Raw genomic sequence first — 20,195 nt, forward strand, 5'->3', positions numbered from 1 at the left:
TTCTGCTTTAACTAACAGTTGCAGATAATTTAAGATATTGAATGTCAAAGCTAAAACATGACCATCTAGTGTACCCACACTCCATTTAAGGGCTTTATACTCTGTCTAATTCTAAAATAACCAAATGAAATACTCTGAGTGAAGCACAACAGTCTGCAGACACTGTAATTGTAGTAAAAACACAAAATTGTTGGAGGAATTCAGCAGGCCTCACAGTGTCCACAGGTGGTAAATATATATAATCAACATTTCATGCCTGAGCCCTTCAAGGTATGAGTGAAAAACAAGCAGGCACCTGGAAAAAATAGCCTGGGGAGAAGGAAAGAAAGGGCAGGAGGAGGAGCACAGACCAACAGACAAAAGGTGACAGTTGGGCATGGATAGGACAAGAAAGGAAAGGTGAGAATGATTAGGGGATGGGGTGGCTCTGTGAATGCAGAACTGGAGGAAAGGAGATAGAGGGAAAGGAAGAGACAGAGCCTGAGGAACTGAGAAATAGAGATGGGGAAGGGGAAGGGGAGAGATGGGGTGGAGGGAATTGAAACCAGAGAAGTCAATGTTAATGCCATCTGGTTGGAGGGTGTCCAATTTGTCTTGCAGTGCAAGACAAATGAACCGACACATTGGCATGGGAATGGGGCGGGGAATTGAAATAGGTTGGCACTGGAAGATCCCTGCCATTACGGCAGACAGAGCCAAGACACTGAACAAAGCGATCTCCTAGTCTTCACCCAGTCTTTCCAATGCAGAGGAGAGCACAATGGGTGTTAATCTACAAGCTAATTGAGTCATCTAAGGCTGTAGATTACTCAATCTGTGGGATGTGGGAAATCTGGGATTGTATACTTGTCCCAGATAACCACCATTTTATATACAAGCCCCCAAACAGTAGCCGGGAAATGGATAATGAGATACAGCAGGAAATACAGAGGGCATACCACAAGGATAATATCAAAATAATTATGGGGGACTTTAACATGCCAAGGGATTGGAAAAGACAGGAAAATTCTGGAAGCTAGGAGAGAGAGAGTTCGTAGAAAACCTAAGAGATAGCTTTTTTGAACAGCTTATTGTGAAGCCACTAGGGGATCCACAGTTCTAGATTGGGTCATGTGCAATGAACCCAAGGTTGTTAGGGAGTTAAAGGTCATAGAACCTCTAGGAAGCAGCGATCATAACATGGTTGAATTTAATTTAAAATTTGAAAAGAAAAAAAATTTATTGGTGTATCAATTTTTCAGTGGAATAAAGAAAATTACAGTGGTATGAGAAAGGAACTGGATCAAGTAAACTGGGAAAGCAAACTAAATGGAAGATCAGGCAAGGACTGGAAGATATTTTTGCAAGTAATAAAAGGCATGCAGGATAGATATATTCCAAGGAAAAAGAAATTTGTCCAAGGAAAGATGGCTCTTCTCATTGTGGCTAACAAAAGAGGTGAAGGTGAAGATAAAAGCAAAGGTGAGGGCATACAAGGAAGTTAAAATTAGTGGGAAATCAGAGAATTGGGATTCCTTTCAACATTTACAGAAAAAGACAAATAAAGTCATTCGAAAAGAAAAGATGAGCTATGAAAGATTCAGTTAGGGTTACTAGAGAAATTGTGCTAGGCAAACTAAACGGATTAAAGATTGATAAATCTCCCGGGCTGGATGAGGTGCATCCGCGGGTTTTGAAAGAGGTGGCTTTGGAGACTGTAGATTCATTGGCGATGATCTTCCAGAAATCAATAGACTCTGGAGAGATTCCAGAGGATTGGGAGGTCGCAAATGTGGTTCTGCTGTTTAAGAAAGATGGGAGACAGAAAAAAGGAAACTATAGGCCGATTAGTCTGACGTCGGTGGTTGAGAAGATATTAGAGTTAATCTTCAAGGATGAGGTGATTAAATACCTAGAGATACATGACAGGATAGGTCAAGTCAGCATGGTTTTTTAAAGGGTAGATCCTGCCTGAACAACCTATTAGAGTTTTTTGAAGAAATCTCAAGTAGGATAGACAAAGGAGAGGCTGTGGATGTTATCTATTTAGATTTTCAAAAGGCTTTCGATAAGGTGCTACATATTAGGCTGCTCAATAAGATGAGGGCCTAGGAATTACAGGGAAGTTATTAAACTGGATAGAAAAGTGGCTGATAGGCAGGAAGCAAAGGGTTGAAATGAAGGGTTCCTGTTCTGGATGGCTGCCTGTAACTAGTGGTGTTCCGCAGGGGTTGGTATTGGGGCCGCTGCTGTTTACAATTTATATTAATGATTTGGATTGTGGTAAGAATGGTTTTGTGGCCATATTTGCGGATGACACCAAGATAGGTGGCGGGGTATGAAGTGTAGTAGAAATCGTAAAGTTGCAGAAAGATATAGACAGATTAGGAGACTGGATAAAGTTATGGCAGATGACATTTAACATAGAGAAATGTACAGTTGTACATTTTGGCAGTGGAAATAAACAGGCAGAATACTATTTGGATGGGGTGAAAATTCAGACCTCGGATGTGCAAAGGGACTGGGTGTCCTTGTACATGGGAACCTAAAAGTTAATGACCAGGTGAAATTGGTAGTGAAGAAAACGAATGCTATGTTAGCATTCATTTCAAGAGAAATAGTGTACAAGAGTAAAGAGATGTTGTTGAGGCTCTATGGGGCACTGATGAGACCTCATTTAGAGTACTGTGTGGAGTTTTGGGCCCACTATCTTAGAAAGGATGTGATGTTGTTGGAGAGGGTGCAGAGGAGATTTACTAAGATGATTCCCAGAATGCAAGGGCTAATGTACAAGGATCGTTTGACAGCTCTTGGGTTGTATTCATTGGTGTATAGGAGAATGAGAGGAGATCTCGTAGAGGCATTTCATATTTTGAAAGGTTTAGATAGGGTGAATGCAGGTAAGATGTTGCCCTTGGTAGGTGAATCAAGGACAAGGGGTCATAGTCTGAAAATTAAAGGTTATCCATATAAAACAGAGATTAGGAAGAACTTCTTTAGCCAGAGGATTGCGGATCTGTGGAACTCACTGCCGCATACAGCAGTGGAAGCCAGATCACTGGGAGTACTTAAACAAGAAATAGACAAGTATCTCATTAGTCAGGGCATCAAGGGATATGGGGAAAAGGCCGGAATTTGGCACTAGTGTAGAGTAGTTTAGTGTAGATATACGGAACAGACTCGATGGGCCTAGTGGCCTGCTTCTGTTCCTTTGTCTTGTGATCTTGTGAGAACAGGATGCAGCAGATGTCCCCTGCAGATCCACAAGTGAATACTTTGTCCTCTTATGTTACTATTGCTCTCTCCCCATTCAGCTCTATTCTCAGAATTTCTCTTACTTTATTGTCACTTTTGTTTTGACAATTATTATTGAAAATCATGAAGAGTTAGAAGATTATCAATCAAACTTTATCAATGCAAAAGGTTTACCAAATGTAACAATCTGGTTTTGAAGTTTGTTGAGAAAAATGTATAGTATGTTTTAAGTATACAAAGTGAATATGCAAAGAAATACATGACAGAAAAGGAGTGATTGAAGTGTAACATTAAGATATCTATTAGCTGCAGTAAAGATGATAAATCCTGGGAAATGTCAGGTCAGGTTTTCTAGTGTAAGGAAAGACTGAATTAAACAAATGCAGCTGTTTACATGATTGACCCTGCTTCAAACGATTTGCAAATAAATACCACATGAACTACTAACATGTACTTTTAATATAGGAAAACATAATGCATGAAGGAAGTAAGGTTTTAAAAATTCTTCAAAAAGTATAAAAGATATGGGCAATAAAAGGTTCATTAGAACATAACCAATCAAAAGAACAGTAAGCCATTCAAATCATGGTAAGAATTTTTTTTTACATCATTTCTACTTTCCTGCTATAACCTTTATATCCCAGCTCCCATAATATCCAAAAATCCATTGTTGCCTATCTTAAATACTTGTATGTTAAGTGACTGAACTTCCACAGCTCTCCAGGGATATTGAATGCAAAATAGTCATCACCCACTTTAATGAAGAAATCCCCTTTCATCTTGGTCCTGAATAGCCTTTATTTTGAAAAAGATATTTCTGGTTCTATCACAGCCAGGGGAAATACATTTCTGCTTCCAGTCTTTTGAATGTCTTAAGACTTAAATTTCAATGAGAATAGTCTCATTTCTCCAAACTTAAGAAAATACAAGTTTTGCATGCTTAATCTCATTTGAAAAATCCACAAGCCCAAGCAATATGTTGAACCTTTGCTACATTCCCTTCTCTACAACTATAGTCTTCCTTGGGTATGGAGACCAGTTCACCATATTCCACGTATTGCCTATATAGGTGTCCTATATAATTAGAATAAGAAGTATCTACTCTCGCACATAAATTCTCTTACAATAAGCAACAATATTCCATTTATCTCCTAAGTACATGCTGATTTCAATATTATTTTTTAGTGATTAATATACAGGTCTACCCTTATTCCTCTGAATACATACATCGTCCATTCTCCCATTATTTAAAAATATTTCATCTTTTTATATTTTTCCCTAATGTTGATGATCTCATATTTTTCCCACTATGGTCCATTTTCCATGTCCTTGCCGATTCAGGCTGTTGTTGAATTCAACACCAATCACACCAGCAAAAATCATAACCAAGCTAAGGGATTTGAAGCTCTTCTTTCTTCTGCAGCTAGATCTTTGACTTCCTCATTAGCAGATTCCAATCAGTGTGGATTGGCAACATTAGCTCCTCCTCACTGAAAATCAGCACCAAGGCTACATGTTTAGTCCTTTGTACACTTCCCTGCACATTCATGACTGCATAGCCAACTTTGGCTTGAACACAATCTGTAAATTCACTGATAGCACCACCATTGTTGGTTGAATAACTGGAAATGATGACTCAGAATACAGGATAAAGATAGAGAATCTGTTGGGTGATTCCAGAAAAACAATCCTGTTCTCAACACCATCAACACCAAGGACCTTGTAGTTAATTTTAGGAAGGAAAGGCCAAGGGACCGTGCACTTGTCCATATTAATGGGACAGAAGTGAAGAGGGTTAGTTCCTATAACTCCATATTTCAGAAGAACTCTCCTGGAGCTAGTACATTGATGTAACTATGAAGGAGGCATATCAATGTCAATCCTTTCTAAGAAGTCTGAGGAGATTTGGGTTGTTGTGAAATACTTTATCAAATTTCTGCACTGTTGAAAGTATACTGCCTGGTGGCATCTCTGCCTGGTTTAGCAATTCAAGTACCCAGGAACACACAAGGCTGCAGAAGAATATAGCCATAGACCACCATAGGCTCCGACCTCCCATCCATTGAAGACATCAATGTGAGGTGCGGCCTAATGAAGGCCGCTAACATAAAGGACTGTCATCTCCCTGATTGAAACCTTTTTTCACTGCTACCTTTGGGCAGATGTACAGAATCCTGAAGACCAGACCTTTGGGTTAAAGTACAGTTTCTTATCAATGGCTATTAGGCTCTTGAACGTTTACTTGTTACACAAATTATAGACTACTCTGACATCATAAAAGGGCTGTCTGTACTATTAAAATACCACTATTTTCCTCATGCGCTATGCTAACTGTAAATATTTATTACCTGCCTATATTTTTTGTATATTATCTATTTTTAATTTAATTATATAATTGTCATTTTTTTATGGTACCTGCCCAGCTACAGTAAGTAAGAATTTTAGTGCACGCTGCCTAAATTATACTGTAGCAGCCTGTGAACTGAGTCACAATCCGGCTCACAAAATGGCTGGCAAACGCCACAATCGGGAGGGCCCCGCAAGGACCAATGACCATCGTCCCACTGACCTCTTGCATGGCGGGAAACACTGGGCAATAGTGGGAACGCCGGCACTCTAATTATGTCACTCGTGTCATCAGAGGCAGGGAGTGAATATAAACAGAGCTGGCAGTACAATGAATCAGTCTTTGACCTCAACTTGACTGTGTGTGTGTCGTTCTTACTCCACGCTTCACGTATTGCACATGCTATATTGGTGACCCCGACAGACCTGAAGATGACGGACCAAGCAGCTCTCCACACGGTCTCACTCAAGCTGCCAACTTTCTGGACATCGCAGGGTTCAAACAGGCCAAAGCCCATTTCCACCTTCGACAGATCGGCGCCGCTGACGACACCCACTATGACTACATAGTGAGGTTGCTCGACCTGAACACAGCAGCAAGGGTTGTTGATTTCCTACAGCAAATATGGTGCCCTCAAAGAGCTGCTAACCTGCACTTTCTGGCTATCATGGCGTGAGCATGCACTTAGACGGTTTGGGGGAACAGAGCTCCATCCGCTCTCATGAGCGAGATGCTTGCACTCTCCAAGGGGCACAAGCCTTGCCTGCTCTTTGAGCAGATTTTCCTGGAGTAGCTGCCCAAGGATATCTGACTCTTGCTTGCCGATGAGAACTTCAGCAACCTGAGGAAAGTCGCAGCCCAGGCGGGTGTCCTCTGAAGAGTGAAGAAAGAAAACAGTTACTTTGGTGGAACAGATCACCAAGCCCTGACCCCAGCTGGCAACAAGACCACAGCAGATGGAGAGGCAAGTGGACCCTCCTACCCAGCCATATTGTTATAACTATTAATCATGGGGCTCAGGGGCCCATCGATGCTGCCCTCCCTACGCATTTCTGGGAAATGCCATGGCTAATGGCTGCGGTGGTTGGCCAATGAGACAGACTCTCTGTTGGGAAGGCGGTTCTTCATGGAAACTGGTGTCAAAATAAGTGTCCTTCTCCCCATGGCCTGCGACACCCAGAACGCCAAGCCAGGTCCGGCATTGAGGGCATTGAATCGCACCTCTATACAGACTTACGGAACCCCCACCATCCCCCTACAATTTTATGGCCACCAATTTAAGTGGAATTTTACTGTCATACAATGGCGCAACCGTTCCTGGGACTGATTTCCTGCCTACCCACTGCCTGCTAGTAGACTTGAAAGGGCGGTGTTTGGTGCACGGCAGAACTTTTCAAACTATGCCCCTGGTGGATCCCAAATTTCTGGCCCCCCATGCCAACTCCATCATGGTGTCCGACGATGCCTACACACTCATCCTGGTGGAGTTCCTCACCATCATTGCACCACAATTCTTCTCCGCAGAACCAAAGCATGGCTTAAGGCTTCATGCCAGGGTGTGCCGTTTTCTACCACCGAAAACTTGCCCTTGCCAAAGAGGAATTTAAGAAAATGGAGGAATTGGAGATAGTATAGTGGTTGGACAACCCCTGGGCCTCCCCCCTGCACATTGTCCCAAAAGCAGCAGGAGGGTAGAGGCTGTGTGGTGATTACCGATGCCTCAACAAGGTTACCACACCAGAAAGATACCCTGTTCCCCATATCCAAGACTTCACTGCGAATGAACAAGGGGCACCGGTGTTTTCAAATGTTGATTTAATTAAACCCACTGCACCCATGGACATATTCAAGACTGCCATAATCAACCCCTTCAGCCTGTTCAAATTCATGAGGATGCCCTTCGAGCTTAAGAATGCTACTCACACTTTTCAGCGGCTGATGGACACAGTGGGCTGGGACCTCTCATTCGCATTTGTTATATCTCTGGGATACTTGGGAGGCTTCTTAAATAACTTAGAGATGCAAGATTCAAATAACAAAAGACTCTACTTATTTATGTCTTCCACCATCACAGGAAACTGTTCACACCCACACCCACCCCACAATGGTGCACTACAGTTACAACAGTGAGAGGGTGTATTCTTACGCAGTTACAAAATAGTACACATTATCCTGACTATATAACATTCCTCCTTCTCAAGATAAAGAAAAATTTAGTGTTTTTTCTCACTTTCTTTCCAGTGCAACTTGAGTAACTGAACTTGTACACTAGTTTATTTACACAACTATTTTTAAATAGTTCTTATCGATATCGCACTGGCGGCAGTGTGTTCCTTCACCATTTTGTGAATTTGGCTGCAATCGTTGGGCTCTGTGTTGCTAGTACATGTGTAGGTGGTGTACACATGTACTAGCAACACAGAGCCCAATGGTGGTGTACACATGTACTAGCAACACAGAGCCCAACGATTGCAGCCAAATTCACAAAATGGTGAAGGAACACACTGCCGCCAGTGCGATATCGATAAGAACTATTTAAAAATAGTTGTGTAAATAAACTAGTGTACAAGTTCAGTTACTCAAGTTGCACTGGAAAGAAAGTGAGAAAGAACACTAAGAGGTCTTGTCTCTGCATGACGAACCTGGAAGGCTAGACTGTAGCTCTGGACTGCTTTATATAAGGTCACTGGGATAACCCCCTGATGACCTAGTGGTGTAATTACATATCACAACATTCACCCCCTTAAAAAAATTGTTATTCCCCCACCCCTCTGTCCTCCTTCCCTTGTTTGTAAGTTCATAAGTCCAAACTTTTCCGTGGCTTTTGTTGCCTTCTGGACCTCTTCACCCCAGGCCAGTGACACCGACCTCACAGTGTATGCCTCCAGCACAGTGGTCGGAGGGGTCCTTAAATAGCTGATCAATGGGCATTAGCAACCCCTGACCTTTTTTAGCAGACACCTCTGGCCACCTGAACTTAAAAACTTCGCCTTTGACCGGGAGCTACTGGTGCTGTATTTGACAGTCAGGCACTTCTGGTACTTTCTGGAAGGCAGACAATTCAAGGTCTCCACAGACCACAAACCACTGCCTTTTGCCTTCCACAAAATGTCTGACCCATGGTTGGCCAGGCAACAGAGACACCTTTCTTACATGTCTGAATTCGCCATGGACAACCAACGCTTGAGCAATGTGGTGGCTGATGCATTCTCCTGTCCCACCATCAAATCCATCCAAACTCTATACCAGGGCATAGACTATTCAGCCCTAGCCAGGACACAACCTGACGACCTGAGATCCGGGCATACAGGATGGTGCTTTCCAGGCTGTGGATGGAGGATGTCATCATCATCCCTGGCAACCAGTTGCTCCTCTGCGACCTCTCCATAGGGAAACCCTGCCCCATCGTGCCATCAGCATGGAAACAGCAGGTCTTCAACACGGTGTACAACTTAGTGCATCCAGCCATCAGAACCACGGTAAAGATGGTGGCCAGCAGTTTGTCTGGAATGGGTTCCACAAACAGGTCAATCAACAGACCAAGACCTACACATTTTGCCAGGCATCTAAGGTGCAAACTCAGACTAAAGCACCTCCCCAGACTTTTGACCCAGCGCAGGGTAGGTTCAGCCACATCTACATCGATATCATGCGACCGCTACTGGTTTCCTGTGGGATGATATACCTCCTCACTATGGTTGACTGTTCCACAAGGTGGCCGGAGGCAGTCCCGATGACTGACATGACCACAGTGACCTGTGCCTGTGCATTAATCAACTCCTAGGTATCCAGGTTCAGAGTCCCAGAACATCTCGCCTCTTCAGGGGAGTGCAGTTTACTTCAGGGATCTGGGCAGTGCTGGCCAAACTGTTGGGAACCCAACTCCACCACTCCACGGCATATCATCTGCAGGCCAATGGGTTGGTGGAATGGTTCCACAGACACTTGAAAGCAGTCCTGATGGCCCTGCTCAAGGGGCCAAACTGGGCAAATGAGCTGCTTTGGGTCCTACTGGGGATACACATTGCGCCGAGAAAGGACTTTAATGCCTCCGCAGCAGAAATGGTCTACGGTGCACCCTTGGTAATCCCGGGGGAGTTCATGGCCTTCTCCCAGGATCTGGAAATGCCCAATATGGCACTGAAATAGCTGAGGAAAAGACTAGGTTCCCTAGTCCCTCTACAGCCTCTGCCACAGGGCCAACCCAAATCTTTTGTTTCCCAAGGACTTTGGCTGAAGGGGAGCACACTGGGCACCCCTCCAACAGCCATACGAGGGGCCGTACAGGGACATCAGGCATAATGGGCTGATGTATGTATTGGACATTGCCAGCAAAGAGGAAACCTTTATCCTCAACTAACTGAAACTGACTCATGTAGACATTAGCCACCCAGTCAAGACTCAACCCCCATAACACAGAGATAGGCTGCCCAAAGCAGCAATGGACTCTCCGATCGCTGGTTCTTGGGGTGGGGAGCAGCTCGCCAACCGAGTAGCGACCTGGCTTGCAAAATGGTGGGCAAACACGGCGATCGCGAGGGCCCCGCAGGGACCAATGCCTGTCGTACTGTGTGACCACCTGCACAGCAGGAAACAGTGGGCAATGGTGGGAATGCCAGCCAGTCAGAGGCCAGCACTACAATGATGTCACTCCTGTCCATTATCAGAGCTGGAAGTTCAATAAATCAGTCTTCGACCTCGACTCGTGAGTGTTTGTGTGTGTGGTTGTTACTCCACACTTCGCATAGCACACTTGCTACAATACAATATATATGACAATAAACTCATTATCATTAAAATTTACCAATCCTGTCTATTGTGTCCTAAAATCTCATTGCATCCTCCTCAATCTTCCAGCTAACTTTCATCAGACCATTTGACTACATGATACTTAATCGAGTCATCCAAATAAATGATGCATATTGTGAACAACTGGGGGATCCTACATTGGTTCCTGTCACACACCACTGGTCACAGATCTAAAACTGACAGATTTATTCCTCTGTTTTCTGTTCATTAGCTAATTCCCAATCCACTGCCTTATCAAATGCACCACTAATTTCTGATTTTACAATGCCCTACATGATAATGTGTGTAGATTGGCACTTCAACTCAATATTAATAAATTCTGCTTCTCACACTGCATGATAAAATATAGTATTCAATCTTGAAACATATTCTTGTGAATCGTAGAGAAAAGATACTTAAATTGCATATGTTACTCTTTATTGAGTTTTGTTAACTTATATTTATTTTTCTTTTGATTCATTGTATTTTTATAATAAAAACTCTGCATTTGTCATAAACTTTATACTATTGCTCAAACTCCATGGGAACTATTCTTACCTAGTCATTAAAATATCATTATATATTTTTCTTTTCTATATTAATGCAAAGTGTTCTGACCATCGGTTGAGGATGGAGATCTTGTCGCTGAGGAGGACAACCGATGGTCAGAACACTTCCAATCTCTTTTCAGTACCAACCGCTCAGTCCAAGATTCTGCCCTGCTCCAGCTCCCTCAACAGCCCCTAAGGCTAGAGCTGGATGAGGTCCTCACCCAGGATGAGACATATAAGGCAATCGAACAACTGAAAAGTGGAAAAGCAGCAGGTATGGATGGAATCCCCCCAGAGGTCTGGAAGGCTGGCGGCAAAACTCTGCATGTCAAACTGCATGAGTTTTTCAAGCTTTGTTGGGACCAAGGAAAACTGCCTCAGGACCTTCGTGATGCCACCATCATCAGCCTGTACAAAAACAAAGGCGAGAAATCAAACTGCTCAAACTACAGGGGAATCACGCTGCTCTCCATTGCAGGCAAAATCTTCGCTAGGATTCTCCTAAATAGAATAATACCTAGTGTCGCTGAGAATATTCTCCCAGAATCACAGTGCGGCTTTCGCGCAAACAGAGGAACTACTGACATGGTCTTTGCCCTCAGAAAGCTCCAAGAAAAGTGCAGAGAACAAAACAAAGGACTCTACATCACCTTTGTTGACCTCACCAAAGCCTTCAACACCGTGAGCAGGAAAGGGCTTTGGCAAATACTAGAGCGCATCGGATGCCCCCCAAAGTTCCTTAACATGATTATCCAACTGCACGAAAACCAACAAGGTCAGGTCAGATACAGCAATGAGCTCTCTGAACCCTTCTCCATTAACAATGGCGTGAAGCAAGGCTGTGTTCTCGCACCAACCCTCTTTTCAATCTTCTTCAGCATGATGCTGAACCAAGCCATGAAAGACCTCAACAATGAAGACGCTGTTTACATCCTGTACCGCACGGATGGCAGTCTCTTCAATCTGAGGCACCTGCAAGCTCACACCAAGACACAAGAGAAACTTGTCCGTGAACTACTCTTTGCAGACGATGCTGCTTTAGTTGCCCATTCAGAGCCAGCTCTTCAGTGCTTGATGTCCTGTTTTGCGGAAACTGCCAAAATGTTTGGCCTGGAAGTCAGCCTGAAGAAAACTGAGGTCCTCCATCAGCCAGCTCCCCACCATGACTACCAGCCCCCCACATCTCCATCGGGCACACAAAACTCAAAACGGTCAACCAGTTTACCTACCTCGGCTGCACCATTTCATCAGATGCAAGGATCGACAACGAGATAGACAACAGACTTGCCAAGGCAAATAGCGCCTTTGGAAGACTACACAAAAGAGTCTGGAAAAACAACCAACTGAAAAACCTCACAAAGATAAGCGTATACAGAGCCGTTGTATACCCACACTCCTGTTTGGCTCTGAATCATGGGTCCTCTACCGGCATCACCTACGGCTCCTAGAACGCTTCCACCAGCGTTGTCTCCGCTCCATCCTCAACATTCATTGGAGCGCTTTCATCCCTAACGTCGAAGTACTCGAGATGGCAGAGGTCGACAGCATCGAGTCCACGCTGCTGAAGATCCAGCTGCGCTGGGTGGGTACGTCTCCAGAATGGAGGACCATCGCCTTCCCAAGATCGTGTTATATGGCGAGCTCTCCACTGGCCACTGTGACAGAGGTGCACCAAAGAAAAGGTACAAGGACTGCCTAAAAAAATCTCTTGGTGCCTGCCACATTGACCACCGCCAGTGGGCTGATATCACCTCAAACCGTGCATCTTGGCGCCTCACAGTTTGGTGGGCAGCAACCTCCTTTGAAGAAGACTGCAGAGCCCACCTCAATGACAAAAGGCAAAGGAGGAAAAACCCAACACCCAACCCCAACCAACCAATTTTCCCTTGCAACCGCTGCAATCGTGTCTGCCTGTCCCGCATCGGACTTGTCAGCCACAAACGAGCCTGCAGCTGACGTGGACATTTACCCCCCTCCATAAATCTTCGTACGCGAAGCCAAACCAAAGATTAATGCAAAAGAATGTTCCCTCAGATCATCACCAATGTCCTTCTTTTATCTGAAATTCTTCTCATAACACATGGTGGGTTCATCCAAAAGACCAATTAGCTATCAAAATTGATTAGCTGAATTTAAAATGAATTTTAAATGTATAACCTTTATGCCTGTGATTTCTTCTGGGCTGGGCTGACACTAGCTACTGCTCTCAGTTTTCCATTCAGAATCAGAATTTATTGTCATGAACAAGTCCTGAAATTGGGTGTTTTGTGGCAAAGTCGCAGTCCAAATATTCATATACACCACCCTACAAAAATTAAAATAGTGCATAGAAGGAAGGCCGTGTCTTTTGTTCATTGATTATTCAGGAATTTGATGGCAGCAGGGAAGAAGCTGTCCTTGTGCCACTGAGTGCTCATCTTTAGGCTCCTGTACCTTTTTTCACAATGGTAGCAGAGTGAAGAGCACCTGGCCTGGGTAGTGGGGGTCTGAGGACATCACATCTTGTAGATGTCCTCGATGGAGTGAAGTCTGGTGCCTAAAACATCAGAGGCCAAGTTAACAACCCTCTGGAGTTTTCTCTTGTCCTGAGAGATGGCACCTCCACACCAGACAGTGCAGCAACCAGCCAAAATGCTCTCCACTGTACATCTGTAGAAGTTTTTGAGAGTCTTTGGTGTCATACCGAACATCCTTAGACACCTCACAAAGTATAGCCGCTGGCTATTTTATCCTGATCACCATTCAAAGAGCTAGCTAATTTCATTCTCTTTTGTCAGAAACATTTTACAGAATATTAGGCTTTCTCATGGTTCATTGTAAAATTGATCTTTGGAGACAATATTTGTTCACTTGACCAGAATGTAACAGAAAGATGTCCTTTTGCTTTTACGTCAAGCTGTTTTGTGATTGGAGGTAGACATTCATTCAGATAAATCCACAGATCAGTCATATTTCTTCATCTTCCCATGCTCCCAAGATGAGGTCTTCAATTCCATATCATCCAAGATGTCCTCCTTCTTCAATAACGGTGGTCTCCCCTCTACCACCATTAACTCAGCCCTCACCTGCATCTTATCCATTTCCTGCTAATCTGCCCCGAGATGTAACAACAACAGGATTCCCCACCTACCACCATACCCCCAACCCCTACATCTAATATGTTATTTTTTAATTTAGTTTGATTTTTAATTTAGACATATAGCATGGTAACAGGCCATTTCAGCCCACAAATCTGTGCTGCCCAATGTACACCTAATTAACCTACACCCTTGGTACATTTCAAACTGTGGGACCCCTGGGGAAAACCCACACAGACATGGAGAAAAAGAACAAACTCCTTACAGACAGTGTGAGATTGGAACCTTGGTCCTGTCACTAGCACTGTAAAGGCATTGCACTAACTGCCCTCTCATCTCTACCTCCCTCTGTGACTCCCTTGTCCACCCATCTTTTCCCACTAATCGCCTCTTTGACACCTTCCCCTGTGATCACAGGAAGTGCCACACCTATGCCCATACCTCCTCCCTCATGACCATTCAAGGCCTTAAAAAGTCCTTCCAAGTTAATCAGCACTTCATTTATGAATTGGTGGGAGTCATTTACTGCATCCGGTGCTCCCTTTATGGCCTTCTCTACATGGGAGAGACTGATGCTGACTGGGAGATCGCTTTGCTGAGCACCTTCACTCTGTTCACGTCAATGATTGGTATCTCCCAGTGGCCAACCATTTCAATTCTGTGCCCTAATCCCACAGCAACATGTCTGTCCATGGCTTCATGCACTGCAAAACCAGGGCCACCCATAAATTGGAGGACAACACCAATTATTCTGTCAGAGTACTCTCCAACTAGGTGGCATTAACATCAACTTCTCTGGTTTCTGCTAGATCACTTCCTGTTCTTCCTCTCTTCACTATCCCTCTGCTTCCTTCCTCAGATCTCCACCCTCTTCCCCCTCCCCCTGTTTTCTCGTGTCCTCCCTTAAACAACTGTTATCTCTTGTCTGTGAGGCTGTGCTCCTCCTCATGCCCCACACCCCCACCATTTTATTCAGGCACCTGCCTACAATTTGCTCATACCTTGATGAAAGTCTCAGGCCCAAAATATTGGTCATATATCTTTCTCTTTGCTATGTAAAGTACGCTGTGAGACTTACTGAGTTTCTCTAGCATTGTGTTTCTTTAGACTTTTATGTTTCACTCCATAGGTCTTTATCTAACAGGTCAGCAATGTTCAAGCCATTACCAAGGGTGAGGCGCTGGGCAACAAATAAGATCCACTAATAATAAACAAATAATGTGTCCAGTGTGCATGCAATGAAAGTCCTGCTGATAAAACTGAAATAACAAAGCAGACCACTGGAATACTTGGAATGCTCTGATGGTGCCATGAAGTGAATAACGAGATTCATGATGATCTATTACATGCTGTGCCAAAGATCCTAATGAGACAAATGTCCTTGACATCAGCTATATTGTGGACAGGTGCATGTGGAAGAAGATTGGCAGAAAAATTGTTTCATTAACCTCAAATGTAACAAATGGCATCCTCTTTCCTGACAAGATTTGTGATTATTTATTCGGATTAAATGAACTGTTGGCATTAGTTCTTTTCAAATCTTTTTAATCTTAAAAAAAACTGGTGTTACTTCACTGTGATTTTCGGTTCTATAGGAGCTGATGTTGCATCATTCTGGAACCAATAGAAACCTGCTCCTGTGGCATATTGTTTGCTCTAGTGTAATGGCAGATTTGCTGAACGTCAAAACAGCAGAGGTCAACATGGTTTACCCAGTACAGAGAGTTAAACAAAAAAATCCGTAGATGCTGGAGTATAGTGCAATGCAGACCCCAGCATCTACGGAGACACAACACCTGTACCTGTTTTTCCACAAAGAGGTACCTGTTTCTCTACATTCCTGATGAGGGGCTCAGGCCCAAAATGGAAATTGCCTTTTGCTTCCAATGGATGCTGCATGAGCTGCTGAGTTTCCCCAGCACTGATATGTACTGCATTTTACCCAGCCTAGTTAAACCAATGATCATCAAAAGTCATTGAATCACTCAAAATTAGGGACTGTCAATGTTATTGGAACATTCAATAACACTTGATATACCATAAAATAAAATAATGGTTAAAAAAATGTATTTACATTTAAAATACTAAAGTTATATCTCAGCACGAAATATTAATGAATACAAACAAAACCAACAACACATCTTCCTTCAAGCAATCAATTTCTTCCGTTTATTGCTACAGGACTGCTTCACTTGCGTCAGGTTTAATCTGACGCAGGCTCAGCTGGCAGAATTCCCAGTCTGAGAGTTTGCAAGTTTGTGAAAGGTCATGTTGCCCCTTTAGATTACACTGAAGAGTCAGCAGAACAGCATTGGAGCAAATGCAGCATGTTCAGCAGGACTGAAGAAGCAGCCATCTGCTTGGAGTGATCTCAGTAAAGGAGGATCTGCATCGGATGGAAGATCTGCTCCTGTAACCTTCATAACAAAGCCCATATTTATTTACAGAGTCCCTCAAGACTTTCCTTACTTTCACCTTTTTTTCTATGGCATCTGAGCTAGTTCACAAGGCCAATAGAGGAATCGCGTACTCTTCTATTTGTGAGACAGGAGGACGGGACAGGTGACCACGTAGCGGAGGAGTGGAAAATTCATCTGGCGTTTGCTCTGGCCACCTGGGCACTTCCAGTGAAAATACTCGAGATCTCATTACCATACTGGATGATCCTTCTCCATTTTGAGAAATCATGAGCCAGAGATTGCATCAAGGCAACATGGATGACATTACTTTGAGAAGTCTTTGATAACATCACTGAAACAGTAACAATGTTCTTCTGGTAACTCTTGCTGTGATGGAGATCAGTGTTGGCGATTGATGTGGTCCTCCCATCAGAACCCCATTTGAACGTAGTTAGGGTCTCTACAGTGGGAGAGGATGATGAATTTGGTTTATTTTACCAAAGGTATTGGAGGATTTCTGGAGGAACCATTGGTCCTTATCTCTCCAGAGCTTTAAGGTACCAGTTAGAGGTAGTTTAAATTTGAGAATCATACAGGAAGGCTGAATAATTGCCATCCAGTACACCAAGAAAATATTCTGGTGCTGCCGAAGCTGCTATGAAAAGAGTGCTGCCGCCACTGGTATGGAACCACAGAGAGCCAAAAGCAGAGGCACACCACTCCCCCACGGGGTTCAACTGCCCTATCTGACTGCCATTGGCTCCACACAAGCACCATGTCACTGAGTGTCCATAGATTCGCCTCCAGCGCTTCCGCAGCCACATAAGAGTTCAGTCCAAACCACTGGCAACCTGAGCTCCAGATCTGAATGTCCGTCACGGTCAGGAACCCTCCAGCACCCTCAGCACCTCCTCGCATCCCAGTGCCGATACCTGGTACCCTTCCAACCAGCTTGAGCCTGTCTCCAGCAGTCCACAGCTTCCATGGGTTTCTTGCCTCGAGTCGCCAGCAGCCCGCTACTCGCACTGGTCCCACAGCTGCAGAACCCCTTCACTGGTCCGCCGCCATGGTCACCATCCCCACAGGTCATCTCCTCTGCTTCTCCCTCTCAAATGGTATGTGTTCTTCCCATCCTCTGGTGCATTCTGTTTCCCTGGAGTCTGCAGCTCTTTCTGGCTGCTGCCGATTAATAGACACCACTATCTTGGATGCAGACCTGTAGTCATGGGATTTCAAATAACAATGGTGAAGCGGGTCAAATGACTCAAAGTCTTGTTGACTCAAACCAAGGCTTTTATTAACAAAAGACTGGAGCATAGTACATCGAGGTCGACCATTCCAGACTGACCTGGGTCTGGTTAGGAGTAGCCCTTTATGACCTGCCAGTAAGTGCAGCTACGGCTCTCAGTCAATCACTATCACTATATGTAAATATATACAAATATATACATTGGTGATAGTATCCCATACTATCCCTTCTTTAAGAACTGACCCCAGGGTGAGTAAAAAGAGGAGGGAGGATATAGCATGCAGGGTTTACAGGCTGTAGCGGTTGGGTGGCCTGATTGTCCGACGTGATCGCCATGGTGCCGGGATTGGGGTAGCTGGCAGGGTATCATCACTGGGGTTCCTGAGTGTGGGTGCAGTTTTGCCTAGTCCACAGTTGTCATTGGCTGTAGGCTGGTCTGGTCTACTGCCATTGTCATCCGTGAGGTGCTGCTGGTCCCGCTGTCCCGGCATGTAACCTAGGGGAGGATTGGAGGGAGGTTGGGGTTGGAACGTGACAATGTTAGACCCAGCTTGGGCCAGGTTCCTTACCAAGACTGTGTCCTCCCGCCTGTCTGGGTGCTCGATATAAGCATAGTGTAGGTTTGCGTGTAACAGTGTTACCTGGTTGACTAGAGGGTCGTTTTTCATGTAGCGGACATGACATCTCAGCAGGACAGATCCAGGGACCGTCAGCCAACCCGGAGTGGTCATTCCCGATTCTGACTTCCGTGGGAACGAGAACATATATTCTTGCAGGTTAGCATTGGTGGCAGTGCATAACAGGAACCTGATGGAGTGTAGGGCATTTGGGAGGACGTCCTGCCAGCGAGTGGTGGGGAGGCCTTTAGACTGGAGGGAAAGCGTGATCACTTTCCAGACAGTGGCATTCTTCCTTTCGACCTGCCCGTTACCTTGCTGGTTGTAGCTAGTGGTCCTGCTCGAAGCAATACCGCACTCCAGAAGGTATTGCCTCAGCTCCGCCCTCATAAACGAGGACCCCCGGTCACTGTGGATGTAACTAGGGTACCGAAAATGGTGATGATGCTGTGCAGTGTGTTTATGACTGTGGAGGTGGTCATGTCTGGGTAGGGGATAGCGAACAGGAAACGGGAGTACTCGTCGATCACCGTGAGAATGTAGGTGCTATGGTTCATTGACGGTAGGGGCCCCTTGAAGTCCACACTAAGATGTTTGAAGGGACAGGTGGCTTTAATGATGTGGGTCTTCTTGGGCCGGAAGCAGTTGTGCTTGCACTCAGTGCATACTGGGCAGGCTCGGGTCATGGAGCGGATCTGCTCGATCGTATAGGGCAGGTTGCAGGCCTTTATGAAGTGTGCAAACCTGGTGAACCCCGGGTGACAGAGCTCCTCATGGAGTCTCTGCAGCCTGTCCAGTTGCACGCTGATGCATGTCCCATAGGAGAGGGCGTCGGGCAGGTCATTGAGTTTGCCAGGCCAATACAGGATATTGTAGTTAAAGGTAAAGAGTTCAATTCTCTACCTGGCAATTTTGTCGTTTTTGATCTTACCCCACTGGTTGTTGCATAACATAAATGAGACCGCGCATTGGTCGGTCAGCAGTGTGAGGTGTCTGCCAGCGAGGTAGTGTCTCCATTGACGTATGGCCTCCACAATAGCCTAGGCCTCCTTCTCGACAGGGGAGTGTCGGCTTTCTGGGCCCTGAAGGGTCCTAGAAAAGAAGGTGACAGGCCTACCGGCCTGCTTTAAGGTGGCTGCCAGTGCAAAGTCAGTTGCATCACTCTCTACCTGGAAGGGTATCGATTCGTCTGCAGCATGCAGAGTGGCCAAGGCGATGTCCGACTTAATGTGGTTGAAGGCTGCTCTGGCATCCACTGACAAGGGGAAGGAGTTGGACTTGATGAGTGGCCATGCCTTGTCAGCGTACTGTGGGACCCATTGGGCGTAGTAGGAAAAAAAACCCAGGCAGCGTTTGAGTGTCTTCTGGGTTTGGGGCATTGGGAGGTCCATGAGAGGGCGCATGTGGTCGGGATCTGGCTTTACCACCCCATTTTCCACCACACAACCTAGGTTGTCCGGAAGACACACTTCTCGAAATTGTGAGTTAGATTCAGCCGTTTCGCGGTTTGTAAGAATCTCTCAAGGTTGGCGTCGTGGTCTTGTGGAACATGGCCACAGATGGTGAGATTGTTTGACCAGATATGGGAATGTGGCTGTTAGGCTGTTCTGGTCTACCATCCAGTCCATCTCTCGCTGGAAGACCGTGACACCATTTGTGACACTGAAGGGAACCCTGAGGAATTGGTATAAACGCCCATTCGCTTTGAAGGCTGTGAAAGGGCAGTCCTCCGGGCGGATCGGGAGTTGGTGGTAGGCTGAACAAAGGTCAATGATGGAGCAGGGATGGAGCATTGTGGAGCCTTGGCCTGGTGCATGCTACGCTTGCGTGGTGACGTCATTGGAGTGGGTGGGCCGTCAGCGGCAAGTTGCAGAGGTAGTGGCATCTGGTCAGAGTCAGTGGCCTGCTGTGGAGGTGGCAGCAGTCATTGTGC

At 45.1% G+C, this 20,195-nt stretch overlaps 1 long non-coding RNA gene across 8 annotated transcripts in view; it reads left to right on the forward strand.

Moving 5' to 3' along the window:
* Nucleotides 1-15,514, forward strand: part of LOC138758060 (uncharacterized) — a 50,511-nt gene extending 34,997 nt beyond the window's left edge. For 6 of the 8 annotated variants that reach the window (XR_011354110.1, XR_011354113.1, XR_011354112.1 and 3 more), the window contains 3 exons: nucleotides 1,242-1,461; nucleotides 3,700-3,822; nucleotides 15,127-15,514. This is a non-coding gene — a long non-coding RNA (uncharacterized lncRNA). The remainder of the gene's footprint in view (nucleotides 1-1,241; nucleotides 1,462-3,699; nucleotides 3,823-15,126) is intronic. The other 2 variants (XR_011354108.1, XR_011354109.1) reach the window with 1 other exon arrangement.
* Nucleotides 15,515-20,195: the final 4,681 nt, after the last annotated feature.

Source organism: Narcine bancroftii, chromosome 3, assembly GCF_036971445.1.
Source record: "Narcine bancroftii isolate sNarBan1 chromosome 3, sNarBan1.hap1, whole genome shotgun sequence".
Lineage (NCBI taxonomy): Eukaryota > Metazoa > Chordata > Chondrichthyes > Torpediniformes > Narcinidae > Narcine > Narcine bancroftii.